General features: G+C 37.9%; 1 protein-coding gene across 8 annotated transcripts in view; it reads right to left on the minus strand.

The window, feature by feature from the left end:
- Window positions 1-12,432, minus strand: part of RBM47 (RNA binding motif protein 47) — an 876,418-nt gene extending 863,986 nt beyond the window's left edge. For 4 of the 8 annotated variants that reach the window (XM_044062825.1, XM_044062824.1, XM_044062818.1 and 1 more), the window contains exon 1: window positions 10,713-10,896. The gene's annotated coding sequence lies outside the window, so the exon portion shown is untranslated. Of the gene's footprint in view, window positions 1-10,712; window positions 10,900-11,537; window positions 11,757-12,314 lie in introns of those variants that run through there. The other 4 variants (XM_044062819.1, XM_044062821.1, XM_044062826.1 and 1 more) reach the window with 4 other exon arrangements.
- Between the last annotated feature and the right edge of the window lie 6,703 nt (window positions 12,433-19,135).

Below are 19,135 nucleotides of genomic sequence, written 5' to 3' on the forward strand. Positions count from 1 at the left end.
GCATGTAAAAACGCATTAAATAATACAGAAAATTGTCTTTAAATGTGAGTTTTAGCTCCAAACCCGAACTATTACAGCTTCACCTCCTAAAGACCACTACTTTGTGATCACGTACTTGCAAAGAAAAGAGAAAAGGTCACATATACCCTGAATCTCTGCAGCAGCAGTGACTTCAAAATAAAAACTAATCCTTCCTGCACATCTTTGCTATATGAAAAAAACACAAACAATGCACTCTGTAAGGGGGGAACTTTTCTCCTCCACACCCTCTTTACTTTTACATACACACACACATACACATATGCTCCGGGTGTCACTTCAAAAGTGACTATCATCTAGAGCCAAGGTTTACACCACCAGGTGGCTAGCACTTCCACAGTAGTTCACCCACACCACACACACACCTAAGGGTAGTTTAGAGGGTCCAGTTCACCTACTGCATGTCTTTGGAATGTGAGAGGAAACAGTAGAGCCAGAGGCAGCTCATAGAAACAAGTGTAGGACATGTTAACTCTGCATAGAAAGTGCCCCAGCCAAGAACTGAATGAGGGAACTTCTTGCTGTCAGGTGACAATGCTATCCACTGTGCCATCCTAGCTATCTAACTATAGATAGACAGATAGCTATGTACATACATACATACTAGGTTTAAAAGAGCAGCTAAGAACATATATTTTTTATTTCTTTGATAATTAACAACCTATTTGTGCTTTACCACTCATATATTATCCATCTCAATATTCGTTCAGATTTGTATACACATTTACTAAACATTGACACATTCTTATTGATAGAGATTTATGGCATGATCACTGATCATGTGATCTTGTTATAAAAACAGGATGCTTGCAACTATTTTTGTTTTCATTATACACTGAAGAAACTGCATAACAAACAGTGAAACTGGTTTGTGGACTTAATAAAGCATTACTGAGCATTATTTGGAAGTCTGGTCATTGATTATTAAGAAATGGATTAAGTGTTATGTGTGTGTGTGTGTGTGTGTGTGTGTGTGTGTGTGTGTGTGTGTGTGTGTGTGTGTGTGTGTGTGTGTGTTTGTGAGTGTATGACCTCCACTATTGTTAAAGTGTGAGAGAAACATAAAAACCCACATATAGTCAAGTACTGCCACTGGCAATATAAAAAATTAATACCAGTACTGATGGCCTATAAAACAATTTACACTAAGCAGATATGCTAAAGTTAACTAAACAATAGTTGACTATAGTACAAGTTGATTGGGTTAATCAGTTAATCACTCAGCAATTCATGCATCTTGCAACACAGAGTTCACAAGCTGCTCATTCAATAACATTAAAATATCCTGTATCAATGCATAGAAGTACACACACACACACACACACACACACACACACACACACACACACACACACACACACACACACACACACGGGCACAAGAAAACTGTCCAGTGATAGTGCATCAGATCTGCTCCATGCAAATACCTCAGAGACTGACTATATGACAAATAAATTAATTGACTGATTCAGAACAGCTTCCTCATCACAAAAATCGTCTTTGCCATTACTGTTAGTGAAAAACGTGAACAATACCCCAAAACAGATGAAAATATTAAATAAAAAATTGTAATAAGTGGTATGTGGTAAGCATGCTCAGAAATCAGCCAAAAAATATTTCAGTGCACTTTTCTGACATCAGAAAACTGAGTGACATAGATAATTATCAGGGGATTTCCAGTTCTAATCTGCTTTTTACCTGTTGGAGGGGATTCTTGACATCCATATCAGGAGTACATGGCAAACAGTAATGATTGGAGAAATACAATCATCATTCTTTGTAGTGCATAAATCATCAGCATAACTCTCAGCTGCCCATATTTTTACAGAATATTCCAAATTTGCCTCATATTTTTGGTCTGTTTTTCATAAAATCTGTGGTTTTCTGACAAATCACCAAGAATTGGAATCATTAAATAATGACATGTATTTGAGTTCCAGACTTTATGTCCTTCGAGACTTTATGTCTTCAAAAATTCATGGTAAGAAGAAAATGTTATTCCAGCAACTTTCTAAATTTATAACTATATATATATTATCTGTGTCTACATCCCCCCAAGCAAAAACATACCAGTACTTGAGGACATACTAAATTGGGTATCAAATAATTATCCCCAAGAAACTATTGCACTCGGAGATTTTAATATAGACTGGTAATATGCTGCGGTGGTACGGCGGGAGTGTTGTTAGCTCACAGCAAGAGGTTCTTCTGTTCGATTCTCGGCTGGGCTTCAGAGTGCCTTCTGTGTGGAGTCTGCATGTCCTCCCCATGGTTGGGTAGCGTTCGAAAGACATGAGTGTGTAAATGGGCTTGCCTTCATTGAAGGTTGAGCATCGAGCTGGCACCTTAGCGTTTCGTAAAAATCTACTGCCAATCATTAGCGGACCGGAGTTCCACTGTGGCGACCTCTTACCGGGAAAAGCCAAAAGACAAACAACAACTCATGCTCCTCTGAACCCCCCACTTACCATGTTAACCTTTATGGATTCTCACAAGTCATATCTTCCCCCACCATGTTTACTAAACCTAACAATAAAGAAAGTATATTAGATTGGATACTTATTAACAATCACTCACACATGTATAACGCCGTAACCTTGCCAGATGACATAAGTGATCACCATCGCACCTATATTATCAGGCAGAAGGCTGAAATCCACAAACAACACACCTACAAAACAATCAGGAACAAGACATATTTTAACCTTAAGAATTTCCAAACAGACCTTAAACTTTGCAACTGGTCAGTACTTCCGCTACAGGAAGCTGTAAAATACTTTGCTACTAAATTCATATCCAGCCTAGACAGCCACGCTCCAGCTCGTGCCATTAGGACTAAAACCAAAAGTACCCCGTGGCTTACAGTTGCAACTAGGCAAAAAATCTTACTAAGAAATAAAGCTTGGGCCACTTGTCGTGCCTCAAAAAACCTCACAGATCAACTCCATTATTGACAATTAAGGAATGACATAAAAAATCTGTCACAACCGACAAATAAAAACTACATCACAACCTACAACAAAAACACCAAAACAAACCACATAAATTCTGGGCAACTCTAAATAAACTTCTCCATACAGGACTATCCACCACCCCTGTCCCCTCAACCTCCAACTCAAATTCTCCTGCAGAGGTCGCCAACTCAACTCCTTCAGTAGCTTCTTTACAGAAACTACCCAAAACTTAGCCAATAACTTATCCCCCAGTGCACCAAACCCATCAGCCTCTACACCCATTACCCAGACTACCTTCAAATTTCAACCAGTCTCAACATCATTTATCCTTAAACTAATTAGAAAACTTAAACCAACTACCTTAGTCACTGATTTCCTCCCTGCAGACTACCTACAAAAAGCAGCTGATATTGTAGCCTACCCTATATCCATTATGATCAACAGATCCATACCTGAAGCTACCATTCCCACTATTTGGAAGATATCCCATATCATTCCACTCCATAAGGGAGGCAGTTCCACTGACCTCTCAAACTACAGACCCATAGCAATACTCTCCCCTATAGACAAAATCGTGGACAAATGCATCCAAAAAAAACTCCTAGCCTACCTTCTTGATAACAATCACCTGTCAAATTCTCAGCATGGCTTCAGACCAGACCACAGTACCACCACTGTCCTACTATCCTTTACCAATCTCATAAATCATAATCGTAATAGCAATAAACTCTCCTCAGCCATCTGCCTAGATCTTTCCACAGCTTTCGACATGGTAAACCATCAACTTCTCCTGCAAACTCTAGAATTACTCTCCCTAGACACCCATGCTATACAATGGTTTAAGTCATATCTGGAAGGTAGACAACAGACAGTTCTCTGGAAAGATAACATATCTACCATTTTACCAATAACACTTGGAATCCCCCAAGGATCCATCTTAGGGCCCCTCCTATTTTCCCTATTCATGAATGACTTGCATAAAGTAATACCAGACACTACCTGTATTCAATACGCGGATGATTCAAACCTAATATGTTCTGCTACAACCCCAGAAGAACTACTGACATTATTCCCAAAACACATTTAGCATAGTTGAAAATTGGCCCCTCTATCATCGTCTCATACTAAATTCCAAAAAAAACAAACTGCTGCTGTTCTCCCCATCTCATAAGACCTCCTCTCTAACCTTCTCCATTAAATCTAACAATGGCACTATTATCTCACCAGACCTCTCAACCAGACTCCTAGGAGTTATAGATGACAACAACCTAAAGTTTGACTTGCATAATGACCACACCATCAAAACAGTTAATAAAAAACTTGGCTCTCTACATAAAGTCAAACCCTTCTTAACTCCCCTAGCCAGAACTGTTCTTGCTCGCACTCATCTAATATCCACACTTCTCTACACCTCCCGCTTATTCACCAACCTGAGTAAAACCAACCTGAACAAGCTCACAACCTGCTATAATCATATTGCCAGATTTGCCACCGCCTCTGCCTAAGGACCCATCACTGCCATAACCTCAAACTACTAGGCTGGCTTGAACTACCTAACCTTCTACTGGCTAACCAACTAGTAACTGTCCCAAGATTCTGTACCAGCCAGAATGGACACCTGATCTTAAAACTCTCATCATCCCCTACCAGAACCTTAAAACACTTCGATCCTCTAGCAAAATGCTAGCTTTCACCTTCAAAGCAAACAACTCAGCTGGGGAAGCTCTGTTTATGAACTCAGTTGGTAAAGCCTGGAACTCTCTTCCTACAGAACTAACCTTACAACCCTCTCCAACCCAATTAAAAAAAAACCTTAATCAATACTTCACAATGCGATGGCTCTGTCCTTACTCTACCCCTGACTAATCCCCACACTCTTCTGCTGATCACCCAATTGGGGTCTCCTAGCAGTGTCACTGAATCCTAACCTAGTTACTCTGTACAAACTTGTTGATTATGTGAAATCTAGAACGTATTTTAAGTAACCTATAAAGACACACACACACACACACACACACACACACACACACACATATATATATATATATATATATATATATATATATATATATGAACTTTTTGAATATTGGGCTGGGAACTTGGAAAGTGACCTACAAATATATTGTATAACCTCTATCTTGAATTATACTATTAGTGGAATGGTTTCAATATGTAAATATGTAACAAATTGCCTGCATTGTATTTCTCTATTGTATTCTACATTGTATTATGCTGTTCTGTCTTATGTCTTCTGTATGGAGCTTTTCTCCCCGGGCCTCTGCTGAAAATGGACATATATCTAGTTGAACCTTCCCGGTCAACAAATGTAAAATAAATAAATAAAATAAAATAAGAGCTATATTTAAAATCTGACCCTGTTTTGGGGCCTTTGTCCCCCAATTATTTTAGGCTTTGTTCATATTCCTTGTACTGAGGTTGAGAAGTATGATCTTTAGATGCTGAGATGAACTAGTTACACAGAAATGAAGATGCAGTGGGCAGAAAGTGTTTTATACTTAGAAAGTTGTAAAACACGTAGCTCTGCCATATAGAGAGCAGCCAGATGCAAAGTGTACTTCTAATCAAACAAGAGCTTTAAAAGCTGTTAGACAGCTTTGTTAGCTGTTAGCTGTTACAGTAGTATTTTGTCTATATGTGAGTCAGACTAAAGTGTTTTATTTTATTTATTTTTATTTTATTTTTTATTTTATTTTACATTTGTTGACCTGGAGTGTCCGACTGAGCTATTGCCCTTTTTCAGTGGAGGCCCGGGGAGAAAAGCTCCAAAGATATACAATGCAATAAAAACAGCAAAACTGATACATTTCAGTAAAAATAGCAACAGAGAATTTTGGCAGTTAAAATGCGTAAGTTACATACGTATATATATTGTTGACAGATAAAGCAGTACTATAAACAAAAAGGAGAATGTTAAAAAAGTAGAATAAGCTGTATGTTTTGGTTTAAAAAGAGAGTTGAGTAAATATAAGGTTTTGTATGCAGAGTAGCAAAAACTTAAAAGGTTACATAAGAATTTCAGGGAGCAGAGTATAGAAGAAGCTTTGGAGGTTGATTAGGAAACATAGGATGAAGTAGTTAATGGTAAATTTTAGTAAGTTAGTTTGACTGTACTATAAAAGGTAGGTAATAATCAGGGAGGGTGAGTACAATGGCAGAACCAGTGTTTTTTAAAGTGATCTTTGGTTGCTAGCTTAAATTGTTTGGGGTGAGTCAGAGACCTTATTTCTAGTGGGAGTTTGTTCCATGCAATAGAGGGTTGGTAGCTATATATGTTGTACCCTGTGTTGGATTTGGTTTTATGGATTTTTAGTAGGTCTTGAGTTGAGCTTCGGAGAAGTCTGGTAGGGGAGTAGTGAGTGATGAGACAAGATAGACATGGGCAGAAATCAGGCTGATATAGGATGGAGTGTATGATTTGGAGTTGAGATTGTAGAAACAGGTGAGGTAGTTTGGGTCAGTTCAGGTATTTTATGAAGAGACAGTGGTGAGATTTACATGTTTGTTGAGCTGCAAATCTAACAATTTTGTGGTAGGTTGATTCTAATTTGGTAAGTAGGGAGGAGTTCAAATTTGTGAGTATTTGGGAATAATAGGTTAAGCATGGGTAAGAGAAATCCTAGCTTTAGTAGTTAGGAATTTGTTGTTCCTGTACAGTAGTACTAGCTTTTGGTGGGTTTTATAGTTTTAAAACCTGTTAAAGTGCTGCAGTACAAAACAAAGTTGCAGTAACAAAATCATGTTTAAGTCATTTATCTTTTTAATGATTTTTGGAGAATAATTACAGCGTTTCAAGTACTACTTAGAGGATTATGATTAGGTCTCCAATTATAACCAGATTATTTTTGTGGTTAAGACACAGATGACAAGAAATTCACCCTGAAAGCAAAGCTCAAGACATAAATGTTGGCATCCATGTTGGGAATGCATAATAATGGGTTATAATAGATAGATATCACAGGACCATATACATCTACCTAAGATACCACCATCTCAAGCATATGGAGCCTTTGTTTAACAATTTATCTGAAGGAAGGCAACCCCTTTCCGCTGTGCTACAGGGTCAGCAATTAATCTACCTGGTGTAGGAATAAAACCCACAATCTTCTGTGATAAAGATGCGTGTGCTACCCCGTTGCACCAATGACACTGATCAAAGACTCACTCATAATTATTTATAGGTGATACAGCTTAAGCTGCTCTTTTTGCTACCATTTACTGAAAAAAAGAAAAAGAAAAAAAACAACACAATTTTTTTTAATGGCTTTGGAAAATATGATTATTGGCTAGGCTTATAATAGTCTGCAGACTGATAACTTAGTCTTAACTTATAAATCACAACTCAATTTATTTGCTTAAGAACAAAGGATTAAAATAAGGAAAGGTTACCAAATATTGCTCTAATTCACTTAAAAAGTTAATAGAGTACATGTTTTGCATCAATTTGTAGTTTATGCACAATAAGAAGTGTGACGCTAATTCTGACATTTTTGACTGACTGTAAACCTCAGTGAGTTACCAGAAAAAAATAAAAATTAAAGGACAGAGCAATAATATCAGACAAACTCAGGGATAGTTCAGAGGCATGCAGAGCAGGCACAATCAAAGCTGCCTTATCTTCTACAGCTATTCTTTGCTGGCCAGCACTATTTGTTGTTAGTCCCTAGCTTAAGACCTGTTCATAATAGCACTTAGAGGTGTCTGTGTGTAACTGATGTTATGCACACGCCTCTATGTGCTGTTAAGAGCAGGTGTCATGCTAGAGAAGTGCTTAACAATTTTTTTCCCCAGGATATTGAAGCATAATCATGACACTTCATCCACTACAATATTCTTCAAGATAGTCCTAGGTTATTATTAAGCCTCACTCTGACACACAAAGAGGATCCACCACAGAAATGCACTGTAGAAACCTAACAGCATTTAAAGCAGTAACAAATTTTGTCCTTCCACACACAAAAAGCAAAACTGTAGAACAGCGAAATGCCTAATAGTTCTTAAAGCTGTTGATGGATGAGAGGTGATACTTCACTTCTGGCTGTTGTCTGTGTGGCAGTGGTACAGGTGTGTAAGCATTCAGAGCTCTAACACATTTTGTGCTCCTTTATTTTGTTTCTGGTAAAATATCAGGGTTAATAAATCTTCATATATTGCAAAAAAAATATGATCAGGTTTCTACGATCATAACCAATATATTATGTGGTGTTAAAAGGGACATGAAGATTCACTTCTTGACTTCCAGTATCAAAGTGAGTTTCTAGACATCCATTTTTTAAACATTTCAAAAACAAGTTATGAAAAGAGACCCAATCACAATTCTTGATGTTAAACATTGCTTCAGTGATAATCACACTGTTTTTATATATATTTGAAAACTTATTAGATGCAATTTTTGATTACAACTGTTTATTATCAGTAGGAAAACCATGAGTCATGCCTGGAAAGGGTCAACTAATCTGCCCATTGACCCAGGTATGACATTTTAATATAAAAATAAATAAAACCTCTCCCTAACTTTAATTCTCCTTAAGAAAAAAGTCCCCTGTTTCCTAGAAGTTACATAATTATCTAGAGTCCCGGGCAGTATTAAAGGTATTTGTTACTCACTATGCACTGAATTTTGAAAAACAAAATTCTAAACAATTGTGTTCCTTGGGAAATATTATATAATCAATATTCTGTTCTTTGAAGTCCTGGGATATACCGAGAATAATGAACCAAAAAGTTATGATAACTCTTTCTGAAGTCCAACTAAAAAGATTAGGAAACAGAGTTATTCACAAAGACACACACACACACACACACACACACACACACACACACACACACACACACACACACACACACAGACATGCACTCATATATACACACACACACACACACACACACACACACACACGCACACACAATTTTTAAAGCATCTCCACTGAGGGAAGTGACAACAACTGGGACTAGTTTTATGTGATGGAAGGACAACAGGAGGACTAGAACCAGTGGCAGCCACTTTCAAATAAAACTTTAAATACAACTACTGTCCAGGTACCCATATGTCATTGCTAACAAAGAGAGCATAGCATGTTTGCACTCAGCAACCATAATGGCCTTTCCACTGCAGCAGAGTCAGTGTTCAAATGCATTTAAATTCACCAACAGAATCTACAGACACTTGTCATCTTGGCAAGTTATTCCATATTTCGGCTGAAGGTTGTTTTCTTCATTTATGACTCTCTCCAGTTAAGGTATATTTTTCAGAAAATAAAACTCAAACTAAATACTTGTTTTAAAATCAATACAAAGATTAAAACTCTTGGCTAATGTGCCAAAACTAAGAAATATGCTTTGTTTTCCTGTACATACAATACCATGTTTTATCCCTGTACATTTTCTTGACTCTTTTTTTTTTTTTCTACAGCTTAACTTAACACCTGATTTTGCACCTGCTGAGCTCAGATTATGTGTTTGCCATATATATATTTTTACATGATTTGCTAGCAATTCTTTTTAAAGTCATAGCACTCTGCCTCATAAAAAACTAAGATGAGTGAATCAGAATTTTTTATGCTTCCTGCTATTTTACTAAGGGAGAATATCTGGATCTCCAAATGCTTTTCATTAAAACTTATATGATGCTCTGCAATTATTTATTACATTTCACACTAGTAAAAGCAAAATTATCAGTTTATAGCATGGGATTTCTCTAGGATGGATACTAAAGAAAGTGAGCTGTTTTAGGTATTTTAAGAGGGCAAGGACAGATGGGAGACATATTGCCAATAGCTCATTAAACATTGACACCTACATTAACTTCCCATAATTAAATTAACAAGTACATGCTTGAAATGAGATTAGCTAGCTGTAGAATAACACAAACAGACTCAAAATTTCAACATCAAAGCATGTGAAACCATGACAGAAATAACATATTGAAATGAGACTACCACTCTTCACCTTTAACTTTAGAACTGTGATTGATGTTGATAACGTGGCACATAAACAGGCTATACTGTTTTTATTATGCACCCATACAGAAATAAAATATTTCAGTATGTAAAATTTAAATCACTGAAAGGTCATTAAGCTTTGAAGGCTTGTGGCAAAACATATTTTTAATACGCAGTTTAGTTAATCCTGTGTTATTCAAAAAAGTAAAGGCAAAAGGCTACATACAGTCTTACTCTTTAAAAATCGCTGCCCCCATATCATATTCCAAATGTGCATTTTAAACCTTGTTAAACTGAATAAAAATATTTTTGTCACAAAAACATTTAACAATCCATGAACTTTTTATAAGGCAATACAATCAGATTTCTAGGATAATTGCAGAGGTCAGCTGGATTACTTTTGTTACAAATTAAAAAGCTGGAAATGGCATAGCTATATACATTTTTTGATATGTCCTTACCAAAACCCCAGCTTCCCATGTAAAGACTGACTCTCACAAGAACCATAAATAAACAAACAAATAAATAAACAAATAAACAAGCAAATCAATAAATATTTTGCATGGTCAGGAACACACCAGTATCATCTTTTTAATACCAAGGTTAATTCTTGAAGGAGTACCCAATAAACGCCCTTTAAAATTATTTAAAGCTGAAGATCTCACACTTAAAGCTCTCTTTCCTCTTAAAATAACCTCACAAGAATATTTGAAGAGGTATAAGAAATTCTTAATTAGAAGTACCATTTAAGTTAAAATACCTGCCTCTTGCTGACCTTAGCTGTACATTCCAGAGCGTTAAGCAGGAGCTCAGAAAGCACACACACAGAGAAAATTCCTTGCTGGGCATGAAAGCGTAAGGTATTACACTCCTAGAACTGCAATCAGCCCACTCAGTCAACTTGGCAGATTACTTTATCCCAGATGAAGGCTGAAAATGCAAGTCAGACATGTTTTAGCCTCTCCTATGCCTGCCCCTTTTTTCTTGTTTTCTCCTAACAGTAGCAAGGTTGTCTGTTGTATACTCCCTGCCCCTAAACTCACCAAACCAGAATTTTACTCCCAACAACAGCAACTTCCCGTAAATCTAAACTGAAATGTTATCCTATTCACTGAGCCCTTACTGGCTATAGGCCAGGACTGCATTCCTGTTGTTTCAGTACTACAGAGTTACCTTTTACTAAAAGTGTACAGATTCTGAGAAAAGCAACTAGCCTGTATGTCAAAATTTGCTTTAAATTCACTGATTTGTGTAGCACTGTACTTTTTTCTTTAAATTGTTTTGAGAAAAGACAACACAATAAAGTCTGACTGCAAAGTGTGTTAGAGTGGTAGAAAAGTTGCCTTTCCACTCTATGTAAATGGAACCACCTATTTGCAGAGGCACCTGCTTAAATCTGTTTTGAAAAGTGAAGGCTCAAAGTGGCTTGTGACTACTTTTATGGACTCCAAACAATCACTTTCGTATTGTGTATCTCACATGTCAGACATAAAAAACTATAAATTAATCTACAATAAACAAGAAATAAAATAACAGATTTCAGTATGTACAACTCATTTATGCCAGAAAGAAAAGAAATACTTACCTGAGACAGTGCATATCCTGATGCAGGCAAGGTGCGTCAGCAAGAAAAACTCATGAACTCTCCCCTTATGCTAGTCAGTTCATTGCAGTAGTAGTAGTTACACTTGTCAGGCAACAAGTGTTTTTTTTTTTTTAACTGTTCTACTGTTACATCAGGTTTCTTTTCTACAAAAGGAACTAAAGGGAACTGCTACTAACAAATCATAACTACAGCTTAAATGTTCCAGCTGCACATTGCAGTCCTCCCGAATGTCCTTAATTTCTACAAGAACATGTTTTAATTGCTATAGTCCTCTAATATATCTGTACCTTAGGGCATATAGTCTGAAGTAAATCATTAAATAGAAAACCATGTGTGAATTCAAACCCTGCACTGAAATCATCAGCCATTTAGATCAGCTTTGTTATTCGTAACTGAAGAAATGGGAAGAGGAAGCTGATTCTCTCAGTAAACCACCAATTCCTATTAAATGTGCAGTGTCACAAATTTAAAGTAAAGCTTTAACTCAAGAGCAGAGTTTTGAATATCAAGGTTCTTATTTTGAAGTTTTTATTGATGGTCAGTTGGTCTCAACTGAGCATGAACAGGACAACATGACACAACTTTCACCTCTCTTCTTCTACAGGCATCACAACTGTCTCCACACCCCCTTTCATGCTTTAATTCTTCAAAGTGAAATAAGTTTCTTTTTTAAACAGAACACATTTCTCTATATTTTGTTGTAAAATACACCAAATAATTTAAACGATGGCTGTTTTTATAAGAAAAAAGTCTTACCCGGAAGTGTGATAATGCTGGTCACATAAGTGACAGCTCAAACTTTACAGTTGGGTCATTTGTGTTCCCGCAGCAGTGCTTTCATGTAAACTAAAGAAACAAGGGTGTCGCCCAGAGCAACTAGGAAACGGCAGCACCTGCTCAGTGTGAAAGCTGATTCATCCTTAACAGTCCAGGCATCAGCAGGGGAAGGACATACTGTACCACTTTAAAGGACAAAGTGTAGCAAACTGTGTCTTAATGCCGTAGCATCCAGGCTAATGCATCAGGCACAAGTGACATATTTTTTTCTTCTGGGGGAGTTGCAGTAGCAAAATAGCATGCTTAATATCATTGTTTATTTTTGGAACTCAAATACAACTAAGCTCCACGTACATGATTCAGTCCCAGCATGTTACTCTGACTGCCAGGGTCTCATACAAACCTTTTTTCTCTTTATGAAATATGTGAAAAAATATAGCTGCTTCTTAATATGCTTGAACAAAAGTTTATGCAATCACTTTATGGTGCTGATTGGACTGCATGTGAAATAGTATGTCTTAAAATTTATTGTTTTGAAATCAGAAAATTGTTCTGATTTGTTACTTTGTCTATAAACCAAGGACCTTTTAGAATGCACATTAAAACAACAACTCCCTGTTCTGGCACATTAACAACTCTAAATGACTTGTGGGCATAAACGAATAATATATGAAGTTGTCTATCTGAAAAGTTTCCTTTGGTCTCTTTAATGCTATTGATAAACTGCAAAGTATGGAGCAGGCAAACCCCAGATATACATCTTGACAGAATGATAGCTTCCAGAGTTTACTTTGAATAGCCAGATGTCTCCTTGATTCAATATAATTCACAAGCATCAGCCTAAGTACTCGTTTTTGATCCATTGCTGGGCAGTGCGATTTTTTGTCGATGCACAGTGTTCTCAATTTTCCCATCTTGAAAATGCACACATATTAACTAGATCTGCACAAGTATGAAGTATGTTATGTTGTAACGGTAAATACTGAAACCAAAAGGTTGAAACTGAAAATGCCTAATCAACAATATCTGAGAAATGCAGAATTTGAACCAGAAAAAAAGTTCTGAAGAATTAAATTCGCATGGCATTGTTTTTCCAGGGGAGACAATTCCCCTTACATCTCTATTTGGGGGATGTGCCTCGTCCACACCACCAGTGGTGATAGCACAGTGGATGCAGGCTATAATCTGTTAAGAAGCTGCTTTTTGTAGTCCAGAGTTTCACTCTCTCAGTCTCCATTTGCCTCCTAGTAAGTCATTTAGCCAGACAATGATCTGAGGTAATTGGGAAATTGGAGCAGAGGCCTCAACAGTCATATTTTCTCTGGGATCTCACTGTCTTGGATATTAATGCATTAGTCAGGTTCATCTGAAATCAAACATTGCCCTTATGGCCAGGGCTATGCAATGTCAGAGGTGGGATAGCAAACAATATAAGTATGATGGTGCAGTGTGACTTGCTAGTTGAAGAAACTCAAAATTAAGAGTTTTCTAGCAGTGGAAAACATAATCATTCAGTTAGCAGTGTTCTATCCACAATACTGAGCCATACCTCTCAAGTCCCTATTACATTACGAGTTACTCATTTGGGGTCTTAAAACAAGTCATGTTTCAAAAGTTCTTCAATGTTCCACATTGAAAGACTCTCTCACACATTCAGTGTTAGGAATTTTTAATTGAAACTATGGTAAGAAATAAATAAATAATGAATTCATTAAAAGATCTTAAAGACAAAGTAAAACAGCATATTTAACCATCCCATGGCCTTCCTAGGTGAAGTTATTAGAGTTAGTTGAGTATGTGTGTTCCACATTTTGCCCATTTGTTCCACATTATGAGGGCTAGTGTTCCTCATTTTGGAGATGGAAGGTTGAGAGCTATGTACTGAGCTTTGACCATTTTCAGTTTCATCTTTCTTCTGGATTCCTTTTTCCTCAGACTATTTCACAAGATGCTCTACCTCCTCATAGAATGAGACTTATTGCTTCCAACCCTAAGTACAACCTCAGACGTCAGGCTACACAAGACTTACACTTCTAACCCCCTCTACAAAACTACATAGCACAGATAATTGCATCTCTATACTCCCAAAATGTGGCAGTTTGTCCCTCATTCTCTAAGTGACAATACAAATCACTTCAAACAGTATTAAATAAAACAATAGAGGTGTAAATGGCGGAATGCTGAACATATCACTTAAATCACTAAACACCCCCAAAATAATTCATCTCATGCAATAACTCTACTCTGCCATGCTACCTTTACTCTTCATTGTAGACTGGATGATTTTGCCCTTTTCTAAATATATCCTTAGTATCACTTTTGTCTGCATAACAGCTGGTTTCCTTTGTTTTCCAGTGTTTATGTATATAGACATGTCCCTGTTATTACTATCTGCAGTACACCAGGCTAACCTGGTTATAATAACTCTATAGTTTACCTCTGTCAACACATATATTCATTGTAAATTGTTTGTACCTGCTTCTTGTAAATATACACGCAGTATCTCTGTTACATGCAAATTGCCTGTTTTTACTTTTGATGCTGTTTTCTTAAGTAATTTTTGTTATTACTATTTTGATTGTAACCCTGGTAGAGCCTGCAATTGGTCATAATATGATTAGTGCTACAGCCAGTAACCAAATATTTTTAGGCTAAGGTGGTTGCAAAAGAATTTGATTTGTTAAATTATACATCTATAATGATCTAATAATCTAATACCTTAAGCACTGATCCCTTTGTGGTAAGATAGATTGTAAACTGTGTTAAGGACAGAACACATGCTGTCAGGGTCAGTGATGCCTCTCCATTATGGAAAAAAGGTGACCGCGGTGCTTTCTATAGTTACATACTAACTCCCCTCCTTCTTAGTATTTATTTTTCTGACCTAAACACTGACAACAAGGATCTTTAGCTGACTTGAGTTTGCAAATTTGTAACTGCATATAGCTGCTAAATCAACCAATGATATCAATACCCTGCCAACATAACTAACATGCATTAACTTCTGGTGCACCTCAAAAGGGGCCAAATGAAAGGGTAAGAACTGTAGCATCATCTCCTTCAGAAAACAACACTTTCCTACCACCTAGTGTATCAATGACACCCCATTATCCTGTGAATGTGTGATCCAGGACTTGGGCACCTGGTGGATAGTGCTCTCTCCTTCAATCACTTTGAAGCAACTGTAGTCAGAAAATCCTTCTATATATCACAAGTAATCACAAAGAGCATCACTTCTAAAACCAAGGATGTTATTGTTCTCCAGTACTCTGTCCTGGTTATACCCAATCTGATGATATGAGCAAGTGCCAGCATAGGCAGCTGGAGTTTGTAAAGAAAGATATGTCCTTTGAATATCAAACTGATTTGTACAAGATGCTTGTGTTACAAATGTATTACAATTGTATGTCCTTTGTATATCAAACTGATTTTGTACAGATGCCTGTGCTGAAAATGTATTTCTTAGCTTTGCCTGTGTTGAAATGTATCAACAGTGCACCCTGCTGAAATGAAGAGAAATGTACATGTATTATTCTAGCTGGATTAAATGTATATGTTTTAATAAAGTATACTGGCACAGCAGAGGTTAACTTCAAGAAAAATAAGGGAAATGCAAATGAGCTGTTAAACCATTAAAAACCACACCACAGTGCTTGTGTTACAAATGTATTACAATTGTATGTCCTTTGTATATCAAACTGATTTTGTACAGATGCCTGTGCTGAAAATGTATTTGTTAGCTTTGCTGTGTTGAAATGTATCAACAGTGCACCCTGCTGAAATGAAGAGAAATTTACATGTATTATTCTAGCTGGATTAAATGTATATGTTTTAATAAAGTATACTGGCACAGCAGAGATTAACTATAAGGGAAATGCAAATGAGCTGTTAAACCATTAAAAACCACACCACAGTGCTGAATAGGACCGGAGACGCTGGGTCTGAGAGAGGAGCCTTTGTCCATTAGCTCAGTGAGAAGAGGGAAAGCCCCAGGCACTGCCATAAACATTTTGATATGCATTGTGGCTGTTTGTGCTAATTCCTGTCTCGGTTTCAAAGGGGAATACTGTGAGAACCTAGAGGTAGGTGACCAGATGAGGTCATTCTGCCAGCAGTCTTGGAAATTATATTTTAAATAGTACAAAGAGAAATCTCAGAGCATTGATTATTCTGTTTGGGAAGCCAGACTAGAAATACCCTCACCCACAGCATCTTGCCATGTAGTAGTAAGTAACTTAACTGGGGAACAGTAAAATACTTTTATATTCAGTCAGGAATATAGTGAAGTTTAGTTTAGATATTGTTTTTCTTTATCTGTCTGAGTCTGTCCATCAATGTTCTTTTCAGTATTTCTTGTGATCTGACTCTGTGGTTTGCTGTAAATATATATTCAGTATTTTCATGCACTTTTATTATTTATTATTAAATATATGTGGCTGGTCCTTGCAGAAAGTATCTAACCTTGGAGAATACTTATATTTATTTGATGACACTGTGTGGACCACTCCAGAAGGCCTAGCCATCTTGGTGAACTACTACCATTTGTATTAGTATTAATATTACACAATATAATTGGATACCTTTGTTAAGAGCCTTATAGTAACTAACTGGTGGCAATGATATCTACCTTATAGTCTGGGCAAAGTTGGTAGAGCAAGTAATCTGTGCCAGCCTTTCCCACATGTGTGTGTGTGTGTGTGTGTGTGTGTGTGTGTGTGTGTGTGTGTGTGTGTGTGTGTGTGTGCGTGTGTGTGTGTGTGTGTGTGTGTGTGTGTGTGTGTGTGTGTGTGTGTGTGTGTGTGTGTGTGAATTAAATCTTAAAGAGTGTGTGCATCAGCTATTTGTGGCAGGGACACAAAGCACTGGGTTTACAGAGAGGGTGCTGGAGAACTTGGCTTAGACACTCAGCTGAGGATCTAACCCTACAGCTGTACCAGTGGGGAGTCTTTTAGAGGACCTGGAGGGAGACAGATATACAGACATCCAGACCCCAGGATGAGTGTGCTCCCTGTGTGCTCTTAAGGGGAAACTGTACTTTATGTAGGGAGGTCTGCTACTGGAGATACTGACTGCATCCATTTTTATTCCAAGTGGACATCCCTTTCCAGTATCAGTCGTGAAGATTCAGGCTTCTTGATTATTGGCCCAGCATAGGGACCACACAAACTGGTGGCCATCACATATTGGTAGCAGTAGTGGACATCACATTTATTGTTGGGAGTAGTGGGATCATCACATGTTGAGCAACAGTGTGGATATTGAACTCCTATAGTCTGTAAGCAGTGGTCACTAAAGAAGATGTTTGTACTCTCAAGCAGCCACATGGTAGACAGTCAGAGTTTCATATCACATTTTATTTATTTACTTTTTGTTAGCTTAGTTAGTCAAGAAGAGCAGGCAAGGATGTCAGCAGAGGAATATGGCAAGTTGACAAGGAATCAGTTGCTTGAGATGAGCCAAGCCAAAGGACTGGGGCATGCCAACCTGACTAAAGGAGAAATGTTTGCAGCCTTAATCACAGCTACAGCACAATCCAGCAACCAGGAGGATAACCAGTCTGTTTATGGGAACTTGCAGCTCTCATAGGTTCATAGGTTGTGTACTAGCCTAATTGCCCTGGAACCTTTACAAGCCTAGCCCATAGGATTTCCCTGGCATCGTGCCACCAGACCTTAGTTCCCAGTGCCTCTGTCAAGTAGAGCTATTGGAGTAATCTCTGGGGTGAATTTTTGATTTCCCATCCACTCATCAAGATTTCTCTTGAAGAGGGCCAGTAAGGTGCTCTGTTTGACATATATGGATGTCTATTCCATAGCATGGGCAGTCGCTGGGTTATGAACCTGTCCCTCCAGCACATTCTGTTGACTGTGGTAATGAGGTTGAGGTCTCTGGAGCGTGTGGTGCAGAGGGATTGGGATTTTGATAGATGAAGCATTTCTAACAGAGCTGGCTCAGACATGGCTTTGTACATCAAGCAGAAACTGCCTCTAAGTATGCCATATGAGACAGAGAATAGCTGAAGTTTTTTGCAGCCTCTCCAGTTGTTGCAGGTGTCTAGTGAGGTACATGCCAAATGGGGCATTGCACTCGATGACTGGTCTAATGAGGGAAGAGTAGAGGGAGACAATGACCTCTTTCTTCCTGGATGCAAAACTCTTAGTAATGAGATGTGCCACATAGAAGGACTTTCTGAACACAGTGGCAATGTGGTGGTCAAAAGAGAGGTTGCTGTCAACCTGTGTTCCCAGATCTCTTATAACGCCGTTGATGTTCAGTGGACTACCATTGATGTAGTAATTTATGGGAACTGGGTTTTTCCCAAAGAGGATGAAGACACATTTTTTGGCATTGAGCTTAAGGCCATGGTTCTGACACCGGTCATTGGTCTCAGTGAGGCCTTTATGTAGGATGTCAACATCACTTGGGGAGTTAATAATAGCTCCCAACTTGCAATCATCTGCAAACTTTGTCAGCCTGAGTCCCTTCATGTGGCCTGGACTTCAGAGAAGTAGATGCCAAACAGAAGAGGACCCAGGACTGAACCCTGTGGGACTCCAATCATGACTGGTCAGCAGTCTGACTTGGAGTTAGCCACTTTCACACTGTGGGTTCTATCTGTGAGCCAGTATGCAACCCACCTAGTGATATAGGGGTTGATGCCTAGCTTAGTTAGTTTTTCTATGATTCCTGAGTGGGGAATGTTGTCCCAGGCCTTGGCCAGATCAAGGTAGGCTGTATGAACCACCTTGCTTTCATCCACAGCTCTGGTGACTGACTCAAAGAAGTCAATCAAGTTGAGC

Source organism: Protopterus annectens, chromosome 2.part1, assembly GCF_019279795.1.
Source record: "Protopterus annectens isolate FY-2018-M chromosome 2.part1, PAN1.0, whole genome shotgun sequence".
NCBI lineage: Eukaryota > Metazoa > Chordata > Ceratodontiformes > Protopteridae > Protopterus > Protopterus annectens.